The sequence below is a fragment of the Triticum dicoccoides genome, chromosome 2A (assembly GCF_002162155.2).
Source record: "Triticum dicoccoides isolate Atlit2015 ecotype Zavitan chromosome 2A, WEW_v2.0, whole genome shotgun sequence".
Taxonomy (NCBI): Eukaryota; Viridiplantae; Streptophyta; class Magnoliopsida; order Poales; family Poaceae; genus Triticum; species Triticum dicoccoides.
The window spans coordinates 354,402,610-354,409,834 of record NC_041382.1 but is presented as its reverse complement, the minus strand read 5'-3'; the positions used below and the strand labels follow the sequence as shown (position 1 = coordinate 354,409,834).

The 7,225-nt window shown below is 49.0% G+C and overlaps 1 long non-coding RNA gene across 16 annotated transcripts in view; it reads right to left on the bottom strand.

Moving 5' to 3' along the window:
- LOC119354577 overlaps nt 1-3,661 on the bottom strand; it is an 8,041-nt gene extending 4,380 nt beyond the window's left edge. For 10 of the 16 annotated variants that reach the window (XR_005171082.1, XR_005171091.1, XR_005171088.1 and 7 more), the window contains exons 1-3: nt 3,207-3,661; nt 1,917-3,022; nt 568-653 (exon numbers count right to left, since the gene is read on the bottom strand). This is a non-coding gene — a long non-coding RNA (uncharacterized LOC119354577). Of the gene's footprint in view, nt 1-567; nt 654-1,001; nt 1,146-1,916; nt 3,023-3,206 lie in introns of those variants that run through there. The other 6 variants (XR_005171077.1, XR_005171084.1, XR_005171081.1 and 3 more) reach the window with 6 other exon arrangements.
- Between the last annotated feature and the right edge of the window lie 3,564 nt (nt 3,662-7,225).

Here is a 7,225-nt window from a genome sequence, read left to right as displayed (position 1 = left end):
AGTTGGGCACCGACGGGAGCCGGAGGGACGATGCTTTGGTGCCTTAAGGCACCTACCTTTGTGTCTATGTCATGTGGGCCCAACAGGTGACTGGCCCACATGTCAATGACCCAAAGGCAGGTGCCTTTAAGGCACCGAAGCTGCGTCCGAGCCGGAGAGATGAGGTGGAGGTGGGGCGTCTGAACCTGGAGAGGGTCATGGTTTTTTCTTTTCACAGACAGGATTGGTAGGCCTTCGTTTTCGGATAGTGGAAACTACACATCGGGCCCTTATAGGGTTGAGGGGTAACGAAATAATATTCTGTTACTAGTCCATGGGGCTGGACTAGGGTAACGCTGCATATCCTGGAGTGGTGGAAAGGGAGCTCATGTCACTACCAAATCTATTAGGGTACTAGAAATTCATGAAACATAAGTAAAACCAAACTAATTGATTACAAGCACTCCTATGAACATAACTTAAATTAGAAATTGAGGTGAACTTAAACAGTGAAAACAAGAGTGTGCTGCTGCTAGCTTTCCAATCCTAGAACAACTTCTAGGAACGCGTGAGAAACAGGCAACATACCTGAACTTGGTGTGGATTGGTAGTTGAACTTGCTACCCATTCACACTAGTACCAGCTGCACAAGACCGAAGTATTTAAGGAAATACCTGATGGCATCAAGAAAACAAGTGACTAAAACATTTAGCAATAGAAGCGATGGTACAGAAAAATTGAACTGATGTTTTTCTGCCATTCCGACAAACCTCCAGCATATTTTTTTGAACTGATTTTTTTCTATCATTGTACTGTTGCTTTTTAGGCTTTTTCGAATGAGGTGAAAGCCTCTGCTCTATTTGAACTTTTACTGAACATTCAAAAATGATTGAACTGATGTGAATCCTTTCACCAAAGTACTACTACAATATTTCGTGAACCTACCTATGTATACGAACAAGTTCTTTTTCTGCTAGGCATTTGCGCAATTTTGTGCTAAGCAAAGAGAGAAAGAAAACAACCTGAAAATGTTTCCTGCCGCCGCACGTCGACGGGGGTTTGGATATGGATGAACTAACTGGCCCATTTTTCTTGTACTGAAGCTTGTTTCCAGAAATTTAAGACAATGCAAATATTATCTATAATATGGACATTTAGTATAGTCTGAACTAAACTCTTTGGCACGTTTGCACTGAGGTCATAGCGGTGAACCTGTGACGAAGGATAGAACTCAAAAAGAATTTTTTTTGGAGGTGGAATAAGAAGTTGATCGAGCGGATTGGGAGGATGCTCAGCAACATACATTGGAGATGCAAGACCATAGTACCTCAATTACAGATGTCACTAAACTCTGGGACATTTGTACTACAAGAACTGAATCTGCAGCAATCTTGAACTTTCAGATTCCATACGCAGATAGCTACAAATTGCTAAAATCAATCACCAGTAGAAAAACACCAAAAGGTTCTCCAAATGGTTGCTTGAGGAACAGCCAAAGCTATTTGGGGTGGCGGACGGCAGCAACATGTGGGCTGGGTTGTCGCGCACCGAGAAGGATGAGGAAAACGGCAACCCAACCACTATAGTGGAAATAGGAGCTGATGGGCGTGGACTGCTGCTCGGCATGAACTCGACCGTCCGAATGCCATGGGGCTGGACTGGGGACGATGCTGGACATACTGGAGTAGTGGCCAAGGAGCTTAGAGCAGCAGTGTACATCAGCAACGGACTGCTCGCGCACAAGATGTACTGCTCTCCTGGGATGGAGGGGTGAAGTGTGTGCCTCCCGAGCTGCGACGTCGAACTACTTCGGGTTGTGTCGTTGAACGACCCGGTGTGGTGGCGGTGAACGGTATGGTGCTCATTCTCAAGCATAACCACAAGTACTTGTTTGTGCTATATGAAGAAAATGGAAACACGAAGGAAATCAGACTCACCATCGGGAAGTAGATGAACTAAAAAGCATACAAATGATGAAGTTATGCATCTTGTTTTAACTGGAACCTACAAAAATAGGAACAAATATGAGAGATGAGTTTTTGTAAGGAGAACTTACCAGGGTTTGGTGTTCGAACTTTTAAATGTTTGTGCAACTGAAAACAGAGAACAGGAGCATGCCTCGACCAGATCGGCGACTTTCTCGTGGGGTGGTCTCTCGTATACCACGATGGCAACATATACACACACAAACTAACCAAATACACAAAACTGCCAGCTAGAAAAATAAACTGATAAGAATACATGTCTTCTCGACTATGAACTGATAAGAATACACACCACAGACGGCTAGACACGGACTTCTTGAACTCCCCTAAGATAAGGTTCAGGTTTTTATGGTTTTTTTATGTTCACGTTATTTTTCCGAAGTTCCTGACTTCTCGACTATGAACTTACTACATAGAAGGATGCTCACATACATGTATTGCTTGACAGGAGCTGACAGAAAATGTTGCAGCAACATGGTATTTTTATTCAACACAATGATACAACCATATCTTGGAATACATCCGTCGCGATGGAAACAAATGCACAGTAAAATGGCATCATTACACATACTCGAGAACTAATAGATTATTCTTCAGTTACTCTGATCAACTTTAGTTTTCTTCAGAAATTGGATGAAAAATAGCATCGACTATGCCATCAATTTTTTTGCATCTCTAGCACACTTGTTGGGACTATTGTTCATCACATGACGAACCTCTTTTATTTCTGTTTTTCTTGAGTGTCATAGAATAAAATATTAAACTATTTTGTATAAGTATAGTTGAACTTTTGTGTTTTTCTGGTTACTGAAGTAGTATCAGAACAGCCGCTGCATACATATATGAATTGACAATTTTTTGTCAATGAATTGTTGTAATATATTGTATTAGAACTACGACAGCAGTATCTATCTAGTACCAAGCATGCTCATCAAGAGTGGAATTCAGGAGACAGAAGGAACAAGAGCAAAAGTACAAGGGGTGTGTTCTTCACTGTTTGGGTTATAGGGTGCCAATGATGAACTGAATCATTTTAGCTCCGTCTTCTTCCCTCAGGTCTGAATATAAGAGCAGCACCAGTTCAATTCAAAATAAATTGACAGTTCATGAATTTTGTGCTAAGCAAGCATACCCATCAGCACATGGAATGCCTTGGTAAAATGCACTCACTCAGTCCCCAAAATCAAAAAAAGAAAACTACAGAGGCGGAAGGAAACGAGAGGAAAGCTTTTGAGTTCTGACCATTGCTTTTGTTGACCGACCCATCATTGAACGGCCTTGGTTGGCAGTGGTGAACAGACTGGGGTAGCGGCCGTGAACGGCCTGGGGCAGCGTCGCATTGCGAGGCGGGCTGGGGAAGCACAGCGCGGTGGAAGGCCGGCTGGAGCAGCGTGGCACGGTGGGACGCTGGCTGGAGTAGTGCGGCGGCGACGTAGGGCCTGACAGCGCAGCCAAGGAAGGTTGGCGGCGCGGCGGAGGTGGCCTGGTAGTGCGGCGGCTGGGGCCTGGCGGCACGGCGGAGGTGGCCTGGCGGCGCGGCGGCCGGACCCTAGGGTCGCAGCAGAGGTGGCATCGCGGCGCGGCGGCGAGGCCCTGGGGGCGCGGCGACCGGGGCCTGGGGTTGCATCACGGCGCGGCGACGGGGGGCTGGAGGATCGGTTCGGGGGAGGTTCGGGACAACTGGGGTCGAGCCGGGGTCTTTTTTTCATTCGGGCGGCTTCTGGGCTGCGGCAGCACTTCGGGAAAATGGATCGAGCCTATATAGGGCGCCATGGTAACAGAATATCTGGGATCCATTATTCTGTTACAGGTAACATAATAGCCCTGTCATATATATATATATATATATATATATAGCACTATTTTGATCACGTCAGACTATATAGGGCCTGATTAGGTTCTTCCCAGATCCAAAACGCAGAGCCAGACCAGCCCACAAGCATATTTCTGGACGGCCTCATAACCCCCAATGACCTTCTCCTCCTGCAGCCCCCGCCGCCGCGGCCTCCTCCCGCGACCCGTCGTCGGCCTCCTCCCGTGTCCCGCCGCCAGGCAACCCTTCGCCAGCCTCCTCCCGTGACCCTCCGCCAACCTCCTCCCGCGACTCGCCGTCATACTCCTCCCGCGGATCTGCTGCCCTCCCGCGACTCGCCGCCGTCCTCCTCCTACGGATCTGCTGCCCTCCCACGACCCACCGCCGGCCTGCTCCCGCAGCCCTGCAGCCATCCTCATCCCAACAAATCTGCCCATGCGCGCCGCCACCAGCGGCGTTCACAAAAAACATCTCGCATCGGTCGCTGGTGCTCAAGGTCGAGGATCGAATGGATTGTGCTGGAATTGGATTGGCACAGCTGGCCTTGCACTCGTGCTGACGCACCTTCATGGAGGCCTCGGGTTTCCCTGCCGACCACCTACTTCTTCATCGCACGGTCGTTGTGGCTCTCTCTAGCTAGAGCAGCCGCTGCTTCCTGCACCCGCCCATGCTCCACCACCTGCATACCTCCTCTCCCCCTAATGACACCTTCCCTCTCTCTGCCTCTATCATTTGCTATTATCCCCATTGTTCAGCGTTGCATTTTTGTGTTACATTCCTGACAAAAAAAGCTTTCGTGTACTTTGTGATGAGGGATGCAGAGATTCACATAAGTTATGCAGAAGTTCAAGTTCAAAAAAACTGGCGGTTCGATATTTAAAATATTCGGAAGCAACTTTATTATGCTCTCCAGCTATGGCAGTTGGAGCTGTTACTCCGTGAGGCCCCTGTTGCCGCTGCAATTTCTTGGAGCTCTGTATTGCAAAAACGCTATTGCTCTGTCTATCAATCTGCTACCACTGCTCTTAAAGGTGTTGATGAAGTTGAAGTGCTGCTACTGTTAGCTTTGCGTGAGGTTGGCCCCTCCTTCAGGGTGAGCTGCGTCTGGACTTCTGCGGCAGTATGATGAGCACTTTGGGAACACGGGGCGAGCACAAAAAAACTCCAGCAAGCTCAGCTGCTCCCATTGACGTCGCCTGCTGCAACCAAGCTCCGGCACGTGACCCAACATATCCCTCGATGCCGTCGGTACGTGATTTTGAGACATGCCATCCTTGCAATCCAATGTAGCCGGCGATGTTAGACCGGAGTTGGGACGCAGTGGTGAAGTTTCTGCGCAGTCCAATACCGTCGTGCGGCCAGTGCGCCGTGCGCTACGCAGCCACTACCTGCCACTCGCCCAGGCAACCACCATCGTAGCCTTCTCCCTCCACACAAGAAGTCTGTCGCCTCGCCTGGCTCGCAGCTCCTCCCACTACCAACTACTGGAATGCGTGCGCAGGAGCTCCATGGACGGGCCATGGAGGCTACGGGATTGTCGCTTTTGCATTCTACTGCTGCCGATAGAGAAGAAGACTGGCGATGGTCTTTTTCTATGAACTTTCATCTAAATGTGTTCAGGCTATGGCTGTTCATTGTCTCCGAACATTTTTCTCTCTGAACATTTTTGTGTGCCTGGTCATTTTCAGGCTACAAGTGTGCTTCTCTTTGAACACTTCTGGGGACCAAAAAGTGGGTGGTGTAGCGGTAGACGGCGAGGAGCAATGGCACTATAAGATGCACTTCAAAGTGTCCGTGCGTGTTAATGCCTCAACAGATGTGACGCCCCCGATTCAATCGTACACTAATCATACACGCAAACGTGTACGATCAAGATTAGGGACTCACGGGAAGATATCACAACACAACTCTAAAACATAAAAAGTCATACAAGCATCATAATACAAGCCAGGGGCCTCGAGGGCTCGAATACAAGTGCTCGATCATAGACGAGTCAGCGGAAGCAACAATATCTGAGTACAGACATAAGTTAAACAAGTTTGCCTTAAGAAGGCTAGCACAAATTGGGATACAGATCGAAAGAGGCGTAGGCCTCCTGCCTGGGATCCTCCTAAACTACTCATGGTCGTCGTCAGCGGGCTGCACGTAGTAGTAGGCACCTTCAGTGTAGTAGTCGTCATCGACGGTGGCGTCTGGCTCCTGGGCTCCATCGTCTGGTTGCAGCAATCGAGTAGAGATAGGGGGAAAAGGGGGGAACCATGCAACCGTGAGTACTCATCCAAAGTACTCGCAAGCAAGGAGCTACACTACATATGCATGGATATATGTGTAAAGGGCCATATCAGTGGACTGAACTGCAGAATGCCAGAATAAGAGGGGGATAGCTAGTCTTATCGAAGACTACGCTTCTGGTCACCTCCGTCTTGCAACAGGTAGAAGAGGGTAGGTTGAAGTCCTCCAAGTAACATCACATAGCAATAATCCTACCCGGCGATCCCCTCCTCAATGCCCTGAGAGAGAGCGACCACCGGTTGTATCTGGCACTTGAAAGGGTGTGTTTTATTAATTATCCCGTTCTAGTTGTCATAAGGTCAAGGTACAACTCCAAGTCGTCCTGTTACCGAAGATCACGGCTATTCGAATAGATTAAACTTCCCTGCAGGGGTGCACCAACTTACCCAACACGCTTGATCCCATTTGGCCGGACACACTTTCCTGGGTCATGCCCGGCCGCGGAAGATCAACACATCGCAGCCCCACCTAGGCACAACAGAGAGGCCAGCACGCCGGTCTAAACCTAAGCGCGCAGGGGTCTGGGCCCATCGCCCTGAGCACACCTGCACGTTGCGTGGGCGGCCGAAAGCAGACCTAGCCTAGTGGCGTTCCAGTCCAATTCGGCGCGCGCCGCTCAGTCGCTGACGTCACGAAGTGCTTCGGCTGATACCACGACGCCGAGTGCCCATATCTTTCCCACGTAGTTGGTTAGTGCGTATAGGCTCGTAGCCAACTCAGATCAAATACCAAGATCTCGTTAAGCGCGTTAAGTATCCGCGAACACCGAACAGGGCCAGGCCCACCTCTCTCCTAGGCGGTCTCAACCTGCCCTGTCGCTCCACCACAAAGATCCACTCGCGGGTGCTCCACCAGCCGACCCGACTTTAGTCTCCACATGTATCATGTATAAAGTATATAGTATATACCCGTGATCACCTCCCGAGTGATGACGGCCCGATAGTATAGCACAGCAGACGGACAAGAATGTAGGGCCACAGATGGAAATACTAGCATTCTATACTAGGCAAGTAGGAATGCAGGTAAGGTATCAACAGAAGTAGCAAAAACAGGCTATGCATCAGGATAGGTATAACGGAAAGCAGTAACATGCTACACTACTCTAATGCAAGCAGTATAGAGTAGAATAGGCGATATCTGGTGATCAAGGGGGGGC